Source organism: Dromiciops gliroides, chromosome 1 (assembly GCF_019393635.1).
Source record: "Dromiciops gliroides isolate mDroGli1 chromosome 1, mDroGli1.pri, whole genome shotgun sequence".
Taxonomy (NCBI): domain Eukaryota; kingdom Metazoa; phylum Chordata; class Mammalia; order Microbiotheria; family Microbiotheriidae; genus Dromiciops; species Dromiciops gliroides.
Genome location: NC_057861.1, coordinates 623,389,412 through 623,415,100, shown reverse-complemented (window position 1 = coordinate 623,415,100; position 25,689 = coordinate 623,389,412). Strand labels below are relative to the sequence as shown.

General features: G+C 40.8%; 1 protein-coding gene and 1 long non-coding RNA gene across 8 annotated transcripts in view; one reads left to right on the top strand and one right to left on the bottom strand.

The window, feature by feature from the left end:
- SRRM2 (serine/arginine repetitive matrix 2) overlaps positions 1–25,689 on the bottom strand; it is a 108,491-nt gene that overhangs the window by 52,432 nt on the left and 30,370 nt on the right. The gene's annotated exons all lie outside the window — the stretch shown is intronic.
- The window catches only part of LOC122736158, a 57,458-nt gene continuing 54,090 nt past the window's right edge, over positions 22,322–25,689 (top strand). For 2 of the 3 annotated variants that reach the window (XR_006354169.1, XR_006354170.1), the window contains exon 1: positions 22,575–22,630. This is a non-coding gene — a long non-coding RNA (uncharacterized LOC122736158). Of the gene's footprint in view, positions 22,536–22,574; positions 22,631–25,689 lie in introns of those variants that run through there. The other variant, XR_006354171.1, reaches the window with a different exon arrangement.

The window sequence follows — 25,689 nt, the reverse complement described above, 5'->3', positions numbered from 1 at the left end:
TGGATGATAAACTCGGAAGATACCAGGGTTCTATTCAAACCTTACACCCTGCCCCTCCCCCCAGCTGTGTTTCTTAAATAGGAAGCACTAAAAGGACTTCACGCCTTTCGACAGAATGTTCCCTTTAAAGTCGGGGTGCTTAACCTTAACCTCCTCTTGTGACCTTTGGCGATCCTACACCCTGCCAACTCGCATCTTTCCACATCCTCTCTGGGCCTGTACAGATGGGTGACAGGTCAGCAAAAGGGCCTAGAGGGGGAGTCTGGAGCCTGGGGTTCTGGAAGAAGTCAGGAGACTATAGTACACTGGCGCTGCGGGACCAGGGGAAAGAGGGAGCAGATACTGACGTGCCCTGAGGGCCCTGCCCAAGGCCTGCGCGGGACTGGGGTTTCACGCGTTTGGCCCGACTCTGCCCCGTCCCACGCCTCTTTCACCTCCTCCTCCTCCCCCTCTCCCTCTACTAGGAGTTGAACCGCTCCCGCCCCGCCCCCTCCAGATTGCTTGTACCCCTCCCCCTCCTGCTCTCCCTCCACGCAGGCGCATTAGGGAGGGCTCCGAATCCTGGCCTAGAGCTTCTGAGCGACGCTGCGGGACTGAGGCTGAAGCACCGGAATGCGGGCTTCCGGGGCGTCTCCCTACACTGTGGCTTCCTCAGACAGAAAAAAAAGCCCTTTGTTAAATATTAACACCCAGGAAAATGAACTTTAAACACCAGTTTTCCCAAAAAAATTTTCTTGAATTGTTCATTTTCTTTCCTTTGATGTTTTATAATCCTAGATTTACAGAATACTGGACTAAATTCATACTAAGATATGGGTCCCCTTAACCTTCCCAGAATTATCTGTTTTTTAAAAAGGCTGTATTAATCCAAATTAATTCCATCATCTCCAAAATTTCTGCCAGATTACTTGGGAATTTTAGGGGTGGTGGTATTTCGGGATTGTGGGAGCATTCTGGGCCCTGCTAGGAAACAGGAAGGCCCAGAGACCTTCCTAGTGATGTAGGAGGCAAAAAAGGGGTTAACAGAAAAACCTAAGACTCAAACTCTAATTTAGATATTAGTTCTAAAAGGGATTCAGATCTCAGTTAATGAATAACTTAATACTTGAGTCTTCATTAATACAAGTTAGCCGGGTGGCTAGGTAGCAGTGGATAAAGCACTGGCCCTGGATTCAGGAGGACCTGAGTTCAAATCCGACCTCAGACACTTGACACTTACTAGCTGTGTGACTCTGGGCAAGTCACTTAACTCCAATTGCCTCACCAAAAAACAAAAACAAAATACAAGTTAGGACCTAAGTTCTTGTTATCCACATTAATCAGTACCCATAACAAGAACATAAAGAGGCAGGTCATAGAGACCTTGACTATAACAATGATACAAAGACAGGGCATAGAAATTCAAACTGATAAATGAAAATATTTTGAAACTAGGCATGGGAATCAAAAAGTGATCAGTGCAGAAAAGGCCAAATTTGTCCCCAGATTCACCTTAAAACATGTAAACCCCCAAAACACACCTCCACGGAAAAGGTACCCACCTGGGGTTTGGTTTAAGCCCCCAGGAACTCCAAATTAGGATAAGTCCTCCCCTGTACGTCCCTAAGGTGGGGATTATTATAATGAGATTGATAATCAATTTATCCATACTATAAATTAACTGTCTTTTCTTTCCCTATTCCAGAGACACCTCCATAGTGCTCTCCCTGTGTTCACTCACAGTATTGCAATAAAACTTGGTAAACTGAGTCACTGAGTCTTGTAACTCTTTTGGGACGACTCACGATCAATTTGACCCTAATGCTATCCCACATCACTAGGACTGATTGGGCTACGAGGAATCAGGAAGTCTTTGAGGAGTCTCGGGACAGCTTTCTGTTCAGTCCAAACCCAAAAAGTCAAATCTCCATTTCTATAGCACCCCATGAACTAGTGGTTAAGCTTGCCTTTCCTTATGAGATGCAGAGAAAAAGGGCTGTTGGGATCTGTTTCTGGGACTTACAGGAGCTTTAAAAAGTAATTCAATGATTCAGTGTTGAAAGGAATGGGTTCTTTTATGTCATATTTAAAGGAAGGCCTTGTGACTTAACTGGAGACATCCAAGGGATGGATCACTGAGGGGGTGGCAAGGGTAACAAAGAAAGGAGATTATGGCTGCATTCACTCCCCAAACTGGGACAAAAACTGACATTTCCAAAATTAAGGCAGCACACTGACCTCTTCCTTACCTCCTACAACGAACCCTGGGCCCCAGACCCACACTTCCATAGGAGGGAAGGCAAGTGGATGGGGGACAGGGGCAATTGAGGATGTTCCCAGAGAATTCTAGACATGATAATCATCCAGACATAACAGAAGGAGAATGTCTGTGATCATTTTACAAGAGGCAGCTCCCAGCTTTTAAGGTATCTCTACACCTATCATGAGTTCCATGGATGGCATTCCTAGATCTATCTTCAGCCTGTGCCTCAGTACATCTCAAGCGAGCTGAACAGGGCCAGGTATTTTTGACAGGGAGAAGCAGGAGCCCACTTAGGCCATTCTATTTGGTTTTCCCCTTTCAATTGGCCAGGAGGTGGCAATTGTCTAGGGAGCTGGCAGTTTCTTTATATAAAACTTCAAAATACCCAGGAAAGTTCAGGAGGACCTCCTTGGAATTTCAGAGCCTGTAGAGGACCAAACAAAGGTCAAAGAGACTTTCGGTGGATTAGGATGTGGGCTTGTAAACACATACCCACTTCCCGGATTTCCTATGGGTTTTCAGTTTTAAGAGAAATTTCTCTGCCCCATGGCAGTGATCAAAAAGAAAAAAGTGGCAATGTCTAGAGGCATACTTCAGCTGAGTCAGCAAAGAACAGGGGATGTACCACCTTCCCTCTCCCTATATAGGAAAGCAGGAGCTGAGACTTCCTTACTGAGCTTGCCACTTGCAGATTGGGGCCAGCCAGAGGGAAGGAGAATATATTGAGCCCAAACTGCAGCCTATATATAGTTCTTGCAATGAACAAAGTCCAGTCCACAGCTTATCGGTCCTCCTCTCCTTCCCTGGACCTCAGTGTGAGGGAATTGTCTTTCATTTCTCCATCTCTTTACTTCCTGTCCTCCCTCAGAATGGTAGGAAGAAGGACTGGGGTGGGGAGGAAAGGAAAAATTGAACTCTGACTGCAAGTCATTCCTCAGCCTTGTTAGAATGTCTCTCTGCATCTTTGGGACTTCTAATAAGCTACATGGTCATTGACATTAGTTTGTTTAATCCTATGAGCCTAGGGTATGAGAATAAAAGTGCATGCCAACCCATGGGAAAATAAAAAAACTAGATGCTCAAAGTCAAAGAGAGAGGTTTGCATTTGGGAATAATTTTTAATATATTTAATATATTTCAGATCATATGTTAAACTGTCTTTGAAACCAGAGAGAACATTAAGACTTGAACAAGCTTTCAAGTGGAGTAGAGAGTGGTGTGATTGTCTCTGAGTCTTCCTGAAGGCCTAGAATCAGGGATCATCCCTGCATCACACAAAAAAAGGGGCAGGATGAAGTTTTAGGCAAGAGGAGAAAGGTTCATTTAGATCAGACACAACCTATCACCAAAAAGACTACTCCTGAAAATAACAGAGATTTTTCTGGACTATGATAATACCTGAGTATTTGATCTGCAAATGGCATATTCTCTAGTTATGCTTCATCTCTGCCTCCATTCTCAGTCCCTGAAAAAACTTGGGTACTCATGTCCATTGATTAAGTGATGGCAGTTCCTCTTCCCACTCCCATCCCAAACTGGTTTCAACCAGAACTCAGTACCAGCTCTCTAGCCTCCTCCCTAGAGGCTAGGTGTAGCCTTTTTCTAGCACTGGCTGGACAATTTCAGTCAAGCCAACACACTTTATTTATTTATTTTTTTTTTAGTGAGGCAATTGGGGTTAAGTGACTTGCCCAGGGTCACACAGCTAGTAAGTGTTAAGTGTTTGAGGCTGGATTTGAACTCAGGTACTCCTGACTCCAGGGCCAGTGCTTTATCCACTGCACCACCTAGCCGCCCCTTTATTTTTTTTTAAATGAATTTTATTTTATTTTCAGTTCCAAATTGCCCTCTTCCCCTACTGCCTATTGAAGAGGTGAGAAAAACAAAGCTCACCCCAATCATGTATAGTCATGCAAAACAAATTGCTACATTAGCTATGTCTGAAGAGAAAACATACTGCAATCTGCACTCAGAGTCTTTCAGTTCTCCCTCTGGAGATGGATTGCATGTTTCATCGTGAGTCCTTTGGAAATGTGGTTAGTCATTGTTCAATAAGCATTTGTTGAGTACCAACCATGGACCACTACATGTGCTAAGCAATAGAGACACAAAGAAAGGCAATGAGAGTCTCAGCCATCAAGGAGCTCACAGTGTAATGGGGAACACTATACAAACAACTATGTGCCAACAAGGTGTATACAGGACAAATTGGTGATGATCACAAAGGGAAGGTTTTAATATTAAGGTAGAATGGAGGAGATTTCTTGCATAAGGTGAGATTTTAACTGAGACTTGAAGGAATCCAAGGAATCTACTAGGCAGAGCTGAGGAGGGAGAGCATTCCAGGCATAAGACACAACCAGTAAAAATGCTTGGAGTCGGGGGCAGCTAGGTGGCGCAGTGGATAGAGCGCTGGACCTGGATTCAGGAGGACCTGAGTTCAAATATGACCTCAGACACTTGACACTTACTAGCTGTGTGACCCTGGGCAAGTCACTTCACCCCCACTGCTCCGCAAAAAAAAACAAAAACAAAAACAAGAAAAAATAATGCTTGGAGTCGGAGATGGAACTCTGTACAAGCAATAGCAAGGGAACTGGAGTCCCTGGATCATAGAGTATGTGAAAGGGAGGAGTAAGGTATAACAAGAGTGGAAAGGTAGGAAAGGGGGTAGATTACAAAGGGCTTTGAATACCAAACAGAGGATTTTGTACTTAATCTTTGAGGCAACTGGGAACCACTGGAAGATTACTTTGATAGCTGAATGGAGAATAGATTAGCATGGAGAAAGAGACTTGAGATGGGGAGGCCCCCCCACCAAGATGTTACAAAGGGAGAATTAGTAGGATTTAGCAGCTGATTAGATAACAATGAGTAAAAGAGAGTGGGGGGGGCAGCTAGGTGGCACAGTAGATAAAGTACCACCCCTGGATTCAGGAGGACCTGAGTTCAAATCTAGTCTCAGACACTTGACCCTAGCTGTGTGACCCTGGGCAAGTGACTTAACCCTCATTGCCCTGCCAAAAAAAAAAAAAAAGCAAAAAAAAGTGAGGAGTGAAGGGTGACAACTACATTGAGATCCTAGGTGACTAGTATGATGATGATAATAATAATGTTAATAACATAAAAATAATAGGGAAGAAGGGAGGATTTCGGGAGAAAGATAACTTAATTTTACACATTGAATTTAAGGTATCTTTAAGAAGATATCTAGGGGGCAGCTAGGTGGCGCAGTGGATAAAGCACTGGCCTTGGATTCAGGAGGACCTGAGTTCAAATCCAGCCTCAGACACTTGACACTTAACTAGCTGTGTGACCCTGGGCAAGTCACTTAACCCTCAGTGCTCTGCCCAAAAAAAAAAAAGAAGATATCTAGTTCAAAGTGTCCAGTAAGCAATTAGAAATGTGAGATTAGAGGTCAGTGGAGGGTTAGGCTGGATAGGCAGATCTGAGAATCATCAATATGGAGATGATAATTGAATCCATGAGAATTAATAAGATGGTATCAAAGAAGGGAAGAGGGCGTAGGACAGAATCTTGTGAGATACCCAACGTTAACAAATGTAACTTGGATGAATATCCATCAAAGGTCAAGAGACAGATAATACCTTGCCCCCCACCAATTACCATCCTGTAACTCCTGAAAAGGAATGTGCATCTCTAACACATGTGAGAGATGAGACTTTTCCTATACAAAAAGAGGAAGTTGGGAAACCATCTTTAGAATTGCTATACCATCACATCATTCTAATTTGGATGCAGATTTGAAAACTGTAAGAATCCCATTCCCATCTCCATCAAGCCATTTTTTAAAATCCTCTAATAAATCTCTTTTGAATTTGTTAAATATTGAGCACAGATTTTGTTTTCCAATTTTTAATATGGACACTTAGTTATCACATAATCATTCATCTGGAGAAGCATTCATTGGCCACTAAATAAAGAAATTGAAATAGATAAGAAACTATTCAAGTCTCCTTTCTTATTTTTAAATTCCTCAAACACAGAAAGCTCTTATTCCAATTGCTGCAGTGAGTGGCTTAATTTAATAATTAACATGCTAGTTGTTTTCCTAATGTTGAACCACACTTAAAGTCTTGGTATAGATCCAAATTGGTCATAATGAAGATATTTTGGAGTATATTGCTGTAATCTTTTTGCCAGTATTTTATTTAATTTTTCATCAATGTTCATTAGTGATTTTGGTTCATAGTGCTCTTTTTCTTTATCACTAGTTTGGGAATGAAAACCAAGCTTGTATCATAGAAAGATTTTCTTCTTTCCATATTTTTTTTTTTAGTTTTTTTTTTTTTTTTAGTGAGGCAATTGGGGTTAAGTGACTTGCCCAGGGTCACACAGCTAGTAAGTGTTAAGTGTCTGAGGTCGGATTTGAACTCAGGTACTCCTGACTCCAGGGCCAGTGCTCTATCCACTGAGCCACCTAGCTGCCCCTTCCATATTTTTAAAAACAGTTTGTTTAGTGTGGATTATTTGTTCACTAAATGTTACATATAATTTACTTGTATATTCATAAGTACCTTGAGTCTTTTTCCATAGGAATTCATTTATGGCTTCTTCAGTTTAAGATCATGTTATTTAACTTACCTATTTCCTATTTTGTTGACTTTCATATTGCATATTTTTGTAAACATTCATTCATTTAAATTTTCAGTATTTTCCCAGATAACTCAAAATAGTAGCTTTTATAAATCTTATGATTTCTCAATTTGTTGTGAATTCTCTCTTTTTTTATTATTTGGTTTTTCTCTTTTTTGATCAAATTTGCTTTGGCTTATTTATTTTGTTAATCTACTTTTTAAAAATAATTTTGTCTATTGGTATAATTTTAATTTTTAATTTTTCATCTTGCCTTTAATTTAAAAAAATCTTTTTTTATGCTTATTTTGAGATTTGGGGAGGAATTCCATACTGAATTCATTACTCTTATTTTAGTCTTATATTAATCTCATGTTATTTAATGTTATGTTATATCATTGTCATTAATATAAATTTTGTATTAGTTCTAAGATCTTATTTAGGATGTCATTCCTTAGTCTTCATTTAAGTCTTCATACTTTACACATATTTTATTTATTGACTACATGTTTTTACTGTGTTATGGTCTATAATGAATATGTATAAGATGTTTGCTTTTCTGGAATTGCTGAGGAGTTCCTTGGGCCCTAGCACTTGATCAGTTTTAATGTAATAGGAACCTGAAGAGACATGCATATTCTTTAATGTTCCCATTCAGAAACTTCCATATGTCTATCAAATTTAGTTTTTAAAAACATTTTAATCATGTGATTTCTTTCTTATTTATCTTTTACTTGGGTTTGCCAAACTGACCAAGAATGTTAAAATTCCTTAGAATTACTGTCATATTGTTATACCATTCAATACTTTAATATTAATATCAGTATTGTCCCATTATCTTTATTATGCTCAGTTTTTCTAAATAGATAACTTTGGGGGTACAGGCCAATTTCCCTTACTGTACAAGATACCATATTTCAGCTTCTTTCAATACTTGTACACACTGAGTTGTATTATATAATTCAGAAAAGTGCTTTTTAATTTTTTTTAATTTTAAACTGAAATACAAAAAGAGAAAAAATCATTTCCATATACACAACACAACACAAAGAGAATTCACTATGAAACCATGAATCTCCATTTCAGTTTACTTTTTTAAAAAACTATGTGATAAATACTACACTATTCTTTTCAAAACTATCCTGCTTTTTTCTGTGCTCCTATCTGTGTTTTCTTTCGTTTTCTGCTGTGCACTTTTTTTTTCCCCTTTCCCCTCATCCTGCAATAGAGAAGGCCACCATTTGACACAGATACATACTTCCATTTATCAGGTCTTTCTGTGGAGACAGATAGACTCTTCCTTCACAAGTTGAGTATTTCTAATACTCTAAATAACTTAGTCATTCACATTTGTCCTTCAAACAATATTGCTGTTACTATATATAATATTCTCTTGGGTCTGCTCATTTCACTCTTCATTATTTCTATGTTTCAATAAAATTAACCGGTTCATCACTTCTTTTTTTCTTTCTTTTTTTTTTTTTTTTTGCAGGGCAGTGATGATTAAGTGACTTGCCCAGGGTCACACAGCTAGTAAGCATCAAGTGTCTGAGGTCAGATTTGAACTCAGGTCCTCCTGAATCCAGGACTGGTGCTTTATGCACTGTACCACCTAGCTGCCCCCACTTCATCACTTCTGTTGCACAGTAGTATCCCATCACAATCATATACCATAAATTGTTCCCCAATTGTCAGGCATCCCCTCAATTTCCAGTTCTTTGCCACAAAGAGAGCTGCTATAAATATTTTACATCATCTTGGGAAACAAACATCCAGATTGCTCTCTGAAATGTTTGCATCAGCTCACAGATCCAGCAACAGTAAATTAAGGTCCCCATTTTTCCATATTCCCTCCAACATTTGTCATACCCCCTTCTATCATTTTAGCAAATCTGAGAGGTGTGAGATATCTCAGAGTTGTTTTATTTTGCATTTCTCCAAATCAATAATAATTTAGAGCATTTTTTCATGACATATAGTTTTGATTTCTTCATCAAAAACTTGCCTGTTCATATCCTTTGATCATTTGTCAATTGGAGAATAAAGAAAGGTGCTTTTTGTGTTTTGTTTTTTTTTTTAGTGAGGCAATTGGGGTTAAGCGACTTGCCCAGGGTCACACAGCTAGTAAGTGTTAAGTGTCTGAGGCCGGATTTGAACTCAGGTACTCCTGACTCCAGGGCCCGTGCTCTATCCACTGTACCATCTAGCTGCCCCAGAAAGGTGCTTTTTGATATGTAATTTGCCACTTTCTGGCTGCTTGTGTGGTTTTCTCTTTGATATTGAAACTCTAAAACTTTACTACATTTCTCAGTGAATTAAACTTAATTTCCTTCTTTGTTGCTTTCCTATGAATTTTGTAAATTTGTACTGGGCTTTCTGTTTCCACCAATTCTTTGCTTTATCAAGTTCAGTTACCTAGTTCTGTTGTTTTTGTTTTTAGAGGTCTGAAGTCTTTTCCCATTTTTGCCCCCTCCCAGTTTTTTGTTCTGTCATTTATTCTTCCATTGCTATGCTTATTTAATTATTGTCCCTGAAAATAGTTATATTTTCCACCATTTTTCTGCACTGTCAGTTCTCATGTCCATCTTAAATTCTTCCATCAGCATTTTTGCTGACAATCTTGTAGATTACAATTCTTTTATATTGTGCTTCTCAGTCACTTCTGCAGGTTCTTGCAATATGCCCTGTTTTCTCTTCTACTGGTGAAAGTGTTGTTACAATATTGTTCTTTCTTTTTTGAAGATTTTTCCCCACTTTCTTTTATTCCATAATCTTTATTCATTGTGTTGGGGTCTTTTTTCTGCTTATTCATTTTATTCTTTCTGTTTGTTTTTCTGTGAGGTTGTTCCTGCAATCATTTCTTTCTTTTTCCTTTCCTCTTTTAGCATGCTTTTTTGTTTTGTTTGGTACATTTATTGCTGTTTCAAGATAGTACAGGGGAACTGAGTTTAGTCATCTACTTATTTCTTATTGAACTTTTCAGTCTATACCTTCTTCATTATAAGGAAGTCTTCCTTTATAAGTAGTATTATGACATGGACTCCATGTTTTAATTCAGTTTTCCCTTTTTGTCCCACTCTCCCTGCCGCCCCCCCCCCAAAAAAAACCCCCACACACCTGCTGATTTATGATGGCAGCATTGCTGTGATTACTGCTGCCATTGTTATAGCAATTGCTACTCAAGCTCTTGTCAATGCCCCCACTATGCTTCTGGGAATGCATCTAATGTTACTACTTAATATGCATATATATTTGTGTATATATATATATGTATATGTGCATGTATGTATATATCTATATATATGTGTGCATATATATAAATTCCATCAAATGTATTCATATTTTATGGTTTTATTTCATTAGTTTGTATTTTTGGAGATATTTTATTTTTAAACATTTTTAAGGTGAATTCTTAAAACTAAGACACTATGGGGGGGAACTAGGTGGCGCAGTAGATAAAGCACCAGCCCTGGATTCAGGAGTTCCTGAGTTCAAATCTGGCCTCAGACACTTGACACTTACTGGCTGTGTGACCCTGGGCAAGTCACTTAACCCCCATTGCCCCCCGCAAAAAACAAAAAAAACAAAAAAACTAAGACACTTGATGTCAATACCAAACAATACCAATATACAGACATGAGACATTTGGCCAAATCCAGAATGGGACAGGTTTTTAAAAATGGAGAAAGACATTTAAGTTCTACTAACAATCATAAAGAAGCAAATCACAAAAGGATCACAATAGGAGATTGTTAAAGAACTAGTACCATGGGAAGGAACAGAGATGATGAGGCCAAGCTAAAAATGAAGCATGTGAGGGGGAGAGCTGTCTCACAGACTAATCACTTAAAATAGCCAAAAAATATTTATTGAACTCCAGAAGCAAGTAAAAAAATCTTTGTTTAGGGGGTACTGAGGAAGACACAAAAATGACTGAGATGGGCTCCATGGCCTCAAGGAATTCATAGTTTATTATGAGATATAGACTTGTAGACAAATAACTATAATATAAGGCAGATAGACACCTTGAGAGAAGAACAATAAAGTGCTAGGGGATTTTTCTTTTTCTTTCTTTCTTTTTTTTTGGGGGGGGGTGCAGTGAGCGTTAAGTGACTTGCCCAGGGTCACACAGCTAGTAAGTGTCAAGTGTCTGAGGCTAGATTTAAACTCAGGTCCTCCTGAATCCAGGGCAGGTGCTTCATCCACTGTGCCACCTAGCTGCCCAGGGATTTTTCAAAGGAAAGACTTTTTTGCATATTTCTTTTGCATATCAGGAAGTCCACCTGGAAGAGGAGGCATTTAAACTGTATCTTGAAGGATGGGTAGGTTGTCAATAGTCTGGGTGTGTTGGGAAGACACTCCAGGATAAGAGAATAGGACTGAGAAAAATCAAACCATCAGGAAAACTTGGCTAGAACACAGGGTATATGATGGGGAATAGTGCAGAAAGCTATAGTGGACTCAGATTGTATGATTTTGAGAAGATAAGACTTTATCCTATAGACAACAGGGTGACCCTTGAAGTTTTCTTTTTTGTTTGTTTGTTTTGTTTTGTGGGGCCATGGGGGTTAAGTGACTTGCCCAGGGTCACACAGCTAGTAAGTGTCAAGTGTCTGAGGCCGGATTTGAACTCAGTTATTCCTGAATCCAGGGCCGGTGCTTTATCCACTGCACCACCTAGCTGCCCCCCTTAAAGTTTTCTTAAAAGAGGAATGACAAGATCAGAATTATACTTTAGGAAGATTAACGTGGCCATGGTATTCAGGATAGTTTGAAGAGGAAAGACAGCAAAGGCAAGACCAGGATAGTGTAGGGGGGAGAGAGAGAGCTTGCAAATGAATGGCAGTGGGATTGAAAAGGGGAAGACATGTTTGAAAGTTGTTTCAAAGGTAGGATTGATATGACTTGTTGACTGAATGTAGGATCCTAGGAGGGGTCAAAATAGATGAGATTGTGATACCACTAAAATAAAAAGGCAATTCTGGTAATGAGAAATTTGGGAGCAGAAAATTATGAGTTCAATCTTGAATATGTTTAGCATGAACTACTAGAGGGATATCTAGGTGGGTATGTCCAGCATGAAGTTTGCAATGTGAATCTAGGGCTCAAAACAGAAATCAGTGCTGGATTATTATAAAGATGTCAGGGATCACTTAGTCCATATGAGGAAACTGAGGTTCATAGAGTTCAAATATTTATCAAAGGCCACAGAATGGCAAGATCCAGGACTAGAGCCCAAAGACGAGCTCTGAAATCCCTTCCAACTCTGAAATTCTACAATTCCATCATAGCATGGAGTAATCTGTATAGAGCTAATAGCTGAAATCATGGCACAAAATAGCCAAAGGACAAAATTGTGAAGAAAAGAGAATACAGCTGAAGGGAGGAACCTGGAGAAAGGACTACATTTAGGAAGTGTTCAGAGGCAGAAGAAGGTAGAAAAGGATGAGAGGAGAAGCATGAGACTGCAGTATTAAGGAAACTGAGGGAAATGGTGATAAGAATAGTGGATTAGAGAAATGAAAATGAACACAACTCTGAGGTACCACCTCCCACCTATCAGATTGGCTAATATAACAGAAAAGGAAAATTATAAATGTTGGAAGGGACGTGAGAAAATTAGGACATTAATGCACTGTTGGTGGAGTTTTGAAAGGATCTAAACATTCTGGAGAGCAATTTAGAACTATGTCCAAAGGGCTATAAAACCGCTCAGACTCTTTGACCCATCGATACAACCACTACATCTGTATCCCAAAGAGATCACAAAAAAGGGAAAAGGACCTATTGACACAAAAATATTTATAGCTGCTCTTTTTATGGTGGCAAAAAATTGGAATTTGAGGTGATATCCATCAATTGGGAAATGGCTAAATAAATTGTGGTATAAGGTTGTTATGGAATATTATTGTGCTATAGGAAATGATGAGCAGGATGATTTCAGAAAAACTTGGTAAGACTTATACAAAGTGATGCAGAATGAAGTGAGCAGAACCAGGAGAACATTCTACACAGAAATGACAATATCATACTATGATCAACTGTGAATGACTTTGCTATTCTCAGCAATACAATGATCCAAGGTGATTCCAAAGGACTCATGATGAAAAATGCTATCCAACTCCAGAAAAAGAAGTGATGGAATCTGAATGTAGTTCAAAACATACTATTTTCCACTTTGTTTTATTAATTTTGTTGTTCTGTTTTCATTCACAACATGATTAATATGGAAATTTTTTGCATGATTGCACAAATATAATCTATATCAAGTTGCTTGCTGTCTCAGGGAGGGAAAAGGGGAAGAAGGAAGGGAGAGAATTTGGAACTCAAAACTTTTTTTAATCATAAAAGTATTTTATTATTTTCCAGTTACATGTAAAGATAGTTATCAACATTATTTTTATAAGATTTTTAGTTCCAAATTTTTCTCCCTCACTCCCTTCCTCCCTCCCCAAGACAGAAAGCAATTTGATACATTAAAATTTGATACATATTAAACATATTTCTGCATTACTCATGTTGTGAAAGAAGAATCAGAATAAAAGGGAAAACCAAAAAAAAAGTAGAAATAGTATGGTTCAATCTGCATTCATATCCCATGGTTCTTTTTTTCTGGATGTGGAGAGCATTTTCCATCATGAATCCTTTGTAATTGTCTTGGATCATTGTATTGCTGAGTAGAGCTAAGTCTATCACAGTTGATCCCTGCACAATGTTGCTGTTACTTGTGTATAATGTGGAACTCTAATTTTTAAAAAATGAATGTTAAAAATTTTTTTATGTGTAAAATTGGGAAAAATAAAATATTATTTAAAAACAAAATTGTCAGATGCCACAGAAAGAATTCAAGTTGGATAAGGACCGAGAAAAGGTTATTGAATAAAGAGATTATGAAGTTGTTGGTGATATCTTTCTTTTTTTTTTTGGTGAGGCAATTGGGGTTAAGTGATTTGCCCACGGTCACACAGCTAGTAAGTGTCAAGTGTCTGAGGCTGGATTTGAACTCAGGTTCTCCTGAATCCAGGGCTGGTGATCTATCCACTGTGCCACCTAGCTGCCCCTGTTGGTAATATCATTCACCCCATTCTAGTCAGTCACCATATTCTTGTAATACTCCCAAATAGGGATGGTAAAGGAAGGACAGTCTTACTATGCAAGCAATATATTGGATGGAAGGAGACATGATTCCTTATTGAGAGAATGCAGAGGGTAACACTACATAGCTGCCATAAGGAACTTTGTTATGACTTACTTAAGTTGGTTGTAGACACGCTTCCAAAGAGGAAGGACACAAAGAGAGAGGGAGAGAGCTCACATGAAGCTTTGGATAACAGCCTGGAGGCCTCAGACCAAGGACCTGGATGAGAAGCCAGCTCCATCATGGCCTTTGTCCTCCAGAGCTGGCAATGCTGTATCCCTGGATGAGATCTTTGTCTCTATCTCCTGATTAGAATTGAGATCTTAGCTCAATCCCAGATGAAGAGTTCATTTATTTTCTCTGTGCGTGTGTGAGAGGCAATTCAGGGTAAGTGACTTGCCCAGGGTCACAAAGCTAGTAAGTGTCAAGTGTCTGAGGCCGCATTTGAATTCAGGTCCTCCTGACTTCAAGTCCGGTACTCTATACGCTGCACCACCTAGCTGCAGAGAGAGTTTATTTATTCTTTTTTTTTTTGGTGAGGCAATTGCGGTTAAGTGACTTGCCCAGGGTCACACAGCTAGTAAGTGTTAAGTGTCTGAGGCCGGATTTGAACTCAGGTCCTTCTGAATCCAGGGCCAGTGCTCTATCCACTGTGCCACCTAGTTGCCCCGAGTTCATTTATTCTTAACTAGTCTTTGTTATATTCTAATCTGTGTAACTTCCTTGATTTTTGTTTGCTATTTTAATTGGATAGCCTTTAAGGGCTACCCTCCTCTTATGAGAGCAGTCAGAGAAGTGGCTTTCATTTTGAACCCAGGCTCATACTCTTCTTAAACTAGAGATATTTGAGGACTGGCAGATACATATAATTCTAGTCTGATTCCCCTAGAGGAGAGACTGTCCAGCCTTCGTGTTCCTGGATCCTATGTGCCCCTTCCCTCCAGCTAGGACACCGTGAGTGCCAGCACAACTTCCTCCTACTTTGACAGGTGGGTCAGACCTCAGATCATATCTAGTTATTCCACCTGTATATAAATTTATATATAGGCCAACATTTATAGATCCCATAATGCCCTCAACTCCCTGACCCTTCTGAATTTAGTCTTTGGCACAGCTAAATGGGGAGGACTATTCAGCAGACCCAAGACTCCAAGGATAGAATATGTGGGACAGTCAAGGAGCTGGCTTGAACAAGTGGGACAGTCAAGGAGCTGGCTTGGAGAGGAAGAGAAACTGAACTTCTTTTATGCAAATATAAAAGTCACTGATACTTCTGAGGAGAAAGAATGAATAGGAGTGACAGTGTAGGTGTATGTACAGATTAGGGGGAGGGGTGGGTAGGGGACTGCAGATAATCCTACAGAGGAGCAAAGGTTTAAATTGGGCCTGGGAGGAAAGATAACTTGAAATCTAGTAAGTAGCAATGGAAGAACACAGAAACAAAAATGTGTGGTCCTGTGGATGGAAGAGAAGGCAAAAAAGACTCACTTCCTTGCCTCTTGTTCTGCCCTTCTCTCTTTACACCTCACAGTGGGCATGTTTCCCCTCTGTCAGCAGTATCTAGATAGGCATAAGGTAACACACATGTTCTCTTACTATAGTGCAGAGGCAGATAACCTTTTCTCAGTGTTTAGAACAGTTCTCTAATGCCGACTGAGAAGGAACCAAGACATATCACAGAGTTACATGTATCCTATGGAGTTTTTGGTGTTGTTGTTCAGTCATACCAGCCATATCTGACTCTTTGTAACCCCATTTGGTGTTTTTTTATGCTTAATAAATGTGTGCTTATTGTTCTCCCCCAATTGATTGGATATTGGGGTCAGTGAAATGTGAAGGAGGGGGAAATGTCAGATAGGAGTGAGTTTAGTTGGCCTGGAATATAACTGTACAGAAATTCTCTGGGAGAAAGTGGTACCACAGGAGGAGAGCCTTAATCATTGATTTACTAGAGCAAAATAGTTTAAATGAAAGACATTTGGATGGAACTAGACTACAGTTGTCTCCCTTGTGGGGTGTGGAGACCATTTAAAGCTGTCTTAAAATGTGGAATGTGGATTTAAATCCTCCTACTTTCTACAAATGCTTTTATTTTTATTTATTTTTAATTAATTAGTTTTTTTGCGGGGCAATGAGGGTTAAGTGACTTGCCCAGGGTCACACAGCTAGTGTCATGTATCTGAGGCAGGATTTGAACTCAGGTCCTCCTGAATCCAAGGCTGGTGCTTTATCCACTGTGCCACCTAACTGCCCCCTTACAAATGCTTTTTTTTTTTTTTTGGGTGAGGCAATTGGGGTTAAGTGACTTGCCCAGGGTCACACAGCTAGTGTCATGTATCTGAGGTAGGATTTGAACTCAGGTCCTCCTGACTCCAGGGCAGGTGTTCTATCCACTGTGCCACCTAGCTGCCCCACAAATGCTTTTAAAGGGACAGTATGAACAGCCTAACTTTACAGTATTTTTTCTATGAGTGTGATGGAGCTAGTGATTGTTGTGGTGCCATTTGGGGTTTTCTTGGCAAAGATCCTGGAGTGTTTTGCCATTTCCTTGTCCAGCTCATTTTACAGCTATGAGGAAACTGAGGTAAACGAGGAGGTAGAGGCAACCCTGGAAGGTAGATGATTATTATCTCCATTTTACAGTTGAGGAAACTGAGACAAACAGAAGTTAAGTGATCTTCCTATGGTCATGCAGCTAGGAAATGTGTGAGGCTGGATCTGAACTCAGGTCCTCCTGACTCCAGGCACAGTGTTCTATCCACTGCCATTTTGCTGTCTTTCTCCTATGGAGCACCACCTACTTTATAAAAAGGCAAAATTTCAGACATCATTATGTGTGTTGAGAAGCTAGGTCTCCGGTGCAGATTCCTCATATGTAAAATGAGGAGATAGGCAGAGGTAATCGGTAAGTTCTCTTTAACTCTGTCATTTGATGATCTGTAGTCTAAAGTCTTATTAGCTCTGACATTCTGTGAGTTAATTGGTTTGGGGTTTTGGTAGAGCAGGTAAACTCTGACCTTAAGTGCTAAACTATAAAACAGACTCAGCAGAGTGCAAAGAGAAGAGGCTTGAAGGCAGAAGACCAGGGCTCTTTTGGTTCCCAGCTTTGTTAAAAAAAAAACTTGCTGTGCCGTCTCAGGGAAGTCACCTTCCCCTGTCTGAGCCTCAGTTTTTTCATCTGTAAAGTGGGATGAGTCAATAAGATGATCTCCAAGGTTCATTTCAGCTTTAACATTCAAAATATTGTAGATGTAACAATTTCAAAGTCAGAGATTTCTGTAGGTTTTACAGAAGAAGTGGGAAGTCAACCAAATCTAGAACTGATGTGGCAGGAATTAGGGAGCCATTCATTGATGGTTTTAAACAAGGTAATTAGAGAGTCACTGAAGGCTTATAGCATGAGAATATAATGATGAAAACGGGTTTTTAAGAAACATTAATGTGCTATGGTTATTCAGCAAGAGAGACTACAGGAATTGTCCCCCGCTTTAACTTTTGAGACCCTTTGCAATTGATCCTCATCCTCCCTGCCTGGCACGGTTCCCCACTCGTCAGACACTACCCTCTGTCCCTGTTCTTTGGTCCCTTCCTAAGCTTCTAGCATTCCTGCTTTATGTAGTCTCATTTAGACTATATCTTTCAACCTAAAATAACCCTTTTCCTCTCCCCTTATCTAAGCCCTCCATCTCTCAAGGCCCCACTTGTTTTACCTGTTCCATGAACCCATCTCCAATTTCTCCAGCCCTCCTGGATCGCTCCCTTCTCTGATTTTCAATTGCACTGAAAATCATGGCATGTCAGAGCTGGAAGAGACCTCGGCAGTTATCTAGTGTGACTAGTCAAGAACACTCAAGTTCTAATACCTGATCATCCTCTAGAGGTTTGAAGTGTGGACCTTTTGTCTCCTTGGCTCTTTAAATTTCTTAAAGGCAGGAGGAATACCAAATCTTTGTTCTTGACAGCCCATGGTGCTCTGGACAATGTGAGTAGGTGTTCTGTGAGAAAATATTGATACTACTATGTGGTTCGAGGGGTGGGAGTGGAGGGAGGACTTGGAAATTAAAAACAAACAAATCAATTGGCCCCAGGACCACCAGTGTGAAGACAATAAGGCCAATTAGCCACACTGAGCTTTGCTCATTCTGTCCTGGATTTGAGAGCATAACTCCTGCTCATCACAGTTCTTTCCTCACAAGCCTTAACACCACAACTCTAGTATTTATTCCCTTTGCTCAAAAAACAAATACCAGGTCTTCATTCAGATCTCTGTCTCTGTCTCTTTTCTGTCCCTCTCTGTCTCAATCTGTCTCTGTCCCCCCCCCCCACCCACACACACACACCCGGTATCACCTACATCCCCATCCCCCCTCACCCTTTGCCATGCCTCCTCATACCCTATGCCTGACTCATACATGTAACCAGGCTTCTAACAAAACCCAAGGTATTTTTGAGTGTGCCTATATATTACAAAAAGCCCTCCGAAAACAAAACGAACACAAACACAAACAAAGAAACCATGGTTCCAGACTGGCAGAGAGAATGCAGATATAAATCTATGTACCTGTATAAAGGATTTACTGAGTTTGTGCTGGAGTTGCTTGGGAGAGAAACAGAGGTGGTTGCAGAGACTCTTCAGGAGAGATGTGTGCAAATAGAGAAGCTGCAGACGTGGAAGGGAATCTGGCTCCTTAGCACGTCCCTAAAAACTGTTAGAATGGCCCTCATTGGGTGAGATCAGGCCTTCTCTTGTGGTTTGAGCTGAGACCTCATCTCACTTCCAAGTAAAGAGTTCATTCACTCTTGCAGATTCTTTGGTATTTCCTAATTTGCATAAATAGATTTATTATTTGTGAAGGTCTTTTGTGTTTGGTGAGAAGCAACTAACATGGCAAGTCTAAACTAAGGGCTACCTTCCCCTTTAAGAGGGACCAAGGAAGCAGCTTTCCTTCTGAACCAGTCTTGTACCTCTAAATTACTGATATTTGAGGGAGTAGATAGATATAATTCTAGCCCAATACCCCTTCTGGAAATAGGGGAGGAAGTCAGCAAGCACCCAGCCACAGCCCTTCTGTTCCCCTCAAGGTGGAAATCACAGTCCCCCCCTTGGAGAATGTGGGCCAGATTACAGAGATATCCAGCCAGTACACCAATGAACTGCATCTTTATGTTTAGACAGTCTAGGTAGATATACATGGACATATCATCCGTATGTTACACAAAGTATGCAGATCTTACACACATAAGCATCTTCAGATATTTTCATACCTACACACCATGTTACTGACACATACATAGAGCACCACTCATATAACATTATTTACTCCCTTCTTACATTGTTTCACTCACCTTCTATCATCTCCTTTCACAGCCTGTGTCTCTCACACATGTACCACAACCTCTTTCATCTTATGATCAGCTTCAAGATTTCCCTACCTCACCCCACCCTTTATTCTTGGGTGGTATTATGTACTCTTAGCTTTCAACCCTACTCTACTCCTACATATAATTTACAGATAACAACAACACTTTTCAAACCTGATGTGTTCCATGCAAAGCATAGTACAACAGAAAGAACACAGGCTCTGGAGTCAAAGGATCTGAGTTCAATTATTGTTTCTGATACAAAGACACTTAATAAATATTTATTATTTGATTGTGTAATATACATCCCTTGTCTGGGCGGGGTGGGGAGGGCAAGTTACTTAACCCTCATTGCCTTACTAAATTAAAAAAAGAAAGAAAGAAAGAGGAGGGGGCCCCAGGTGAGGTTGCCCCTAATGTCATTCCACATGAGGCTGGACAAAGGGAGAGTTTGTCTTTGAATGCTCCCTTCATGAGGCTATCTATGCTCAGGATCCCATTTGCTTCAAGGAGTTATCTATGTTAGTTCTAGTGGTATGTAAATTATGGTATCTGCTTATACACTCTTCTATATATGGTAAAAGATTTTGCCTAGATGACGTGATTATAATACATCACTCTTGCCTAGAAAAATCCAGATGAGGATAATGTCTCCTATCTCTTTTTTTTTTTAATTTTTTTTTGGTGAGGCAATTGGGGTTAAGTGACTTGCCCAGGGTCACACAGCTAGTAAGTATTAAGTGTCTGAGGCTGGATTTGAACTCAGGTCCTCCTGACTCCAGGGCCAGTGCTCTATCTACTACACCACCTAGCTGCCCCCTCCCATCTCTTTAAAGAGCTTAAAACCCCCTCCCTAAATCTTTTTCTGTGCCAGTTCTAAACCCACAACCAGGGGTAGGTGGCAGTCCACTTTTTTTTTTTTTGCATTAATCAAACATGTGGACATACATAGAATTCAGGGGGAAGGAAGACAATCAGGACACAAACAATGTGAGTTTTGACAAGCAACCCAGAGAGCCCCCTAATCTCTTCCTTCTCTACTTGTTCCTGGGATCTCCATCACTAATATTTAAAAGATAAGCTCACATGAAGAAATCCAAGAACCAGAAGTAGAAAACATTTTGAAGAGCATTTAGGGGAAGATCACCAGAAGCAGAAAGAAGGTTGATGTTGTCAGGATAGTCTACCTAGACAGTGAGAGGAAATAGATGAAGAATCTGGGAAGGAGAACACAAACTTCGCACACAGGCAAGGATAGAATAGTGCTGCGGGACTTCAGTTATATGGGTACCTGGTGGAGCTTGCCCTCTTCCCAAAGCAGAATAGTTAATTTATTTTGCTTTGATTATTTCATTTTTGAAAAGGTGGAATTGCCAGGGGAACTTCGATTCTCAGGACACTGATCAAAAGGAAGAACTGGTTGCTGGGGTAGAAATGATAGGAATCTTGGCCGGAAGTGGCCACTACATCTTGTAGTTTGTGATAGGAGGAAAGCAAGGCATAATCTGATATGCACCCTAAATTTTTGGATCACAGATCTAGGGATAATATATAATGAACATATAAGGTGAAGCCAGGCTGTGAAGGGCTTTAAAAGCTACAGAGAGGTGTTTGTATTTTAATTTATTTAGTAGGTAAGAGACATGGTCAGGTCTACACTTAAGGAAACTTAGTTTGTCAGCCTTGAGTTGGATGAACTGGAACAAGAAGAAAATTGAGTCAGGGACACCAATTAGGGTCTATTGCAAAAATCTAGGTGAAGGGACAGCTAGGGTAGGCAGTGGATAAAGCACTAGCCTTGGATTCCGGAGGACCTGAGTTCAAATCCAGCCTCAGACACTTGAGACTTACTAGCTGTGTGACCCTGGGCAAGTCACTTAACCCTTATTGCCCCGCAAAAAAAAAAATCTAAGTAAGAGGTCATGAGGATGTGAACTTAAGATGCTGAGTAGGAAAATAAAAGTCAGATTCAAGCAATGTTGAAGTAAAAATATCAAGATTTGGCAAGCAGTTGGCTAAATGGAGTGGAAGAGTGAGTTGTCAAGGATAATGCCAAGGTTATGAACCAGGGTCACCTTCCTGCCAGACATCAGAAGGAATCCTTTTTATTGTTTTGGTTTTTTGTTTTGGGTATTTTTTTTTTGGCAGGGCAGTGGGGGTTAAGTGACTACTAGGGCATAGGAAGTTTTGCAATCCATAGAAGTGAAGGAAGTTATGAAATCACAGGCCTTTTGAAGTAGATGTGGACCAGTTAATGCAAGAAAGATGTACTGTTATTCTCCAGCAGAAATTTTGTGCATCGGAAGAGATTAATTTGACAACTGTGTCTAAACTCGATCCTTGCATCTGGAACAGGCCCAGAGGCACACTGCCCCGAATCTTGGACCAGGCTTTGGGGCACAAAGCTCACTCACCCCACAATTCAAGCTGTTGGAGGGGCCAGGGTAAAAGCTGTGGAGCTCAAGCACTTGGTGTTTCACTTTTGATACATTCCATGTTTCCCTTATACTACATTACACAAAACCCTGAGACTAATGTTTAGGAGAGGTGGTGTTTTTTTTTTAATAAAGACAAATACTGCAGCCTTGTGTATCTGCGGTTTTAAGAAAGATGTTCGATATTATGCGTTTAAGTTTATTTTGGTTACTGCCCCGTTAGGAGCATGTAATCCAAGCTTTTGGGTTTTTTTAAGTTAATATGGAAAATGTTGAGGCTTGGTGTTTGCATGAACTTCTGAGAACTTGACTTATATGTTTCTTCCTGGTATTGTAATTTTTCTTTTAGCTGCATTGTGCTAAATGAACTCCTTAAATAATCTTTTTAAAAACTGGAAAGGGAAAAAAAAAAGGGAGTGAGCCTGGCCGACACTTAATGTCTAACCCTGGGAAGCAAAGGAGAAAGGGTGGGGGAGGGGCACAGGAGAGGCAGGCAGCACGCGGGCGAAGAGGGAGGGGCGCCGCCTCGGGCTCAGGTTAGCGGAGCAGCCAGGCATGGCCAGGCCCAGGAGGTAGAAGCTAGGCCCCTCTCCGGGCCTTGGCCGCGCCGCCACCGAGAATATCAAGACACGCCGGCGGCACTTTAAACACACCCACACTTAGGGCGGTGAAATGGAATTGGGGTGGGGGTGGGGAAGCTGCACAGCCCAGGAAGGGGCCGTGACCGAGTTACTGACATCCTCAGGGACCAATCAGCAGCGTGGTAAGTGACCAGCCAGAGTGGGCCAAGCATAGAGTAGGAGGGACTCGGACGCGTGGCTGTTTTAACTCTTTGGGCTCCTTACCACTCAGGCTCAGGTCGAGTGCTTCGCAGCTGGGTCGTGGGGGGGGCGGGGGGGGTGTAAGGATGTGGGAGTGGGAAGTATGAATGTGTCTCCAGGACTCGCGGAGGAAATCCTGTGTCCCAACATGAGCGGGGAGCTGCTGAGTGCCTACAGTGAAGCCCGAGTAGGGAGCTAGGGAAGGGGGGAAGGAGAGAAGGCAAGAGGAGAAAGGAGGGGCAGGAGGCAGGCCGCCTCCCTTCCGAGACGGCCAATCCCCAGCCACCCTGGGGGTCAGGTGATGTGTTACTAGGCAGATTCTCCTTAGCCTTAGCCGTCGGAGGGCCGGTTTCACTTCTCTTGTGCTTTCTTTTCCTTTCCCAATGATTTGATCCTCGGGAATGCGAGGACAGAATCTGAGAAAGGCGTGTTCCACGACGTGTTTGCTTGGTGGGTTGGAGGGGTCGAGGAAGGTCATGTGAGCTCCCAGGGACTGAAAACCTATGGGGGCGGGGGTACCGGTTTCCCCCTAATTGCGCCTGCGCAGTCATTCGAAACTTGAATGTCATTGCCCCTGAAGATGCTGGCAAGGGCGCTTGGGCAAGGGTCCAATCAAGGACTCTGACAACCCAGGGCTCCCGGCCCAGAGTCCCTGGTCTTCTGTCCCTCCTATGGTACTCTAACAAGGAGGAAATCTTGGGAATTATTCCTGGGCAACACAAACCAGCTCTGTCTGGTATCCTACAGGGCAGCCTTTGTCTAGTCTTAAAGCCTACATACCTGACTCCGGCCCGCCCAACCTCTGCTGCCTCTGGCAACAAACAAACATTTATTAAGACTGGAAGCTGAACCTTTAGGCATACAGAAAACCGACTTAAATGAAATAGATTACGTTTTCTTATGGAAACAGGGTTTAAGTTCCTTTTTAAACTTAACATAAATGCAGAACTCAAAAGTTTGTGGGATTTTATGTTTATACGTAACTGTGTTGAAGATTTGTTACCAGCAGTAAAAATTTAAATCCTGGGACAGTTACCAAAAGATTGGGAAAAGCCCTAGAAAGGAATTCAAGGCTAAAAATCGATTTTCAAATTGTAAAGGGATATGTAGTGTCAATGATTATTATGATATAAGCCCTGGGCTCCTTGGTTCTTAGTCTATAGGGACTGCCTTGGACATAGTTATGCTTATGGTGTTTCTTCCTTTCATAGACCTAAAAATTCAAGGAGGAACTCATGGTCAAATTTCTGGAGCTGTAACTAAGTAGCTTTGATACTCATCAATTGGCAACTAGTTAACAGGTTTGGTACCTAGGCTGTATTTGGGGGTCTTGAAAATGGAATAAGCAAGATAGGCTAGGGAATCAGAATGTACCCCATCTATCAGATTCATTTCATTTGGGCAAGACCTTGGAAATATTAGTTCTTTCCTCCTTCAGAGTCCTACCCTTCCCCCAGATACTAGCCTATCTTGGCCTTTCAGCCATAATATTCAACATTTCTTTGATTCTATCTTTAGGGTTCCAGGTTTTCCTCACTGACTGCTATCTACATGTTCCTCCAGGAGACATAGTGCCTCTGGAACTTGTTATAGAAGTAGTTTTCTTGTGTGTGATTCCTTTTTGTACAAGAATGAAACATCCATAGGAGAGGAGTATACAGCAAATGCTAGGCCATGCAGAATATCCCTACAGGAGCAGACTGATCTCTAAGTCAGAGAGAGTTATCATGATGGATGAGGAGCCATTTCCATGTACCTCAGGAGAAAACAGGAAAAGATCACCAACAGAGTTCTAAGGGAACAATCAGCTAGTAGCTAGAGGTGAAGGATTTTTTTTTTTTGCAATAGTCTTTGACCTATTACTTATCCATACAGATGCCTAGCCCTGAAGGTTAGGAACATCCAGAGTATACAGACTAGAAGCAGGTACAAATGGGTCCAGCTGAATTCCCAAGGCCTACAGGAATGTTAAGAAAAAGTAATCAAGGAGACAGGTGAGCTTTTTCTTTTCCCTGACTTTGGCCACAAGCCATGGATCCCATTGGTCTTTAATCAATGAATGAGGGTAAGAAATTCTCACTCAAACTATCATATTATTCATCCTTTGCATCAATAAATTGTTAAGAGTAGTCTTTACTCTTGCTCTTTTTTCTGACTACTCACTCCTCAACCCCTTTAAGTCTTGCTTCTGTTCTCCTCAGTCTACTGAAATTGTTCTCTCAAAGTTTACCAGTGATCTAATAGCTAAGTCTTAAATGAAATCTAATGACCTTTCCCTTGTGTTCATCCTCCTTGACCTTTCTGTAGTATTTGACACAAAAATTATCCCCTCTTCTTTGGTTTCCCTGACGCTATTCTCTTCTGATTATATTCCTACCTGTCCACACTCCTCAGTCTCTTTTGCTTGATCATCATTTTCTCCTATCGTGACAGATATAAGTGTCCTCAAAGTCTCCATCCTAGGCCATATTCTCCTGTCCTTCAATTCTTTCTTACTTAATGATCTTATTAGGTCTCATGTTTCATTATTACCTCCACACACAAAAATTCTAATTTTGTATTTCTAGCCCTAATATTTCTCCTGATCACCAGTTCGGCATCTCCAAATGCCTGTTTAATATGTCTACCTAGATGCAGAATCTCCAATTCAATGTGTCCAAAATGAAACTCATTTTTCCTCCTAAATCTTCCTCCCCTCCAAATTTCCTATTTCTGTTGAAAGTACCACCTTCTTCCTAGTCACCTAGGCTTGAAACCTCTGGATTATCTTTGCCTATTTTATCTCCATTGCCACTAAATCCAGTCATTTGACTCTCCAACATCTCTTGTATAGGTTACCTTCTCATCTCATGCTGCTACCACCTCATCATCTCTCATCTTAACTATTGTAACTTTTTCCCATGTCATGGTCTTCATGCCTCTGGTCTTGTGTCTTTCTGACTCGTCCTTGGTACATCTGAAAAATAATCTACACTTCTGATTACGACACTCCTTTGTTGAAAAACCTCAAGGGATTCCCTAATACCACTAGGATAATACAAAAACTCCTTGTCATTTAAGATTCTCTGTAACTTGACTTCAACCTGCTGCCTAACC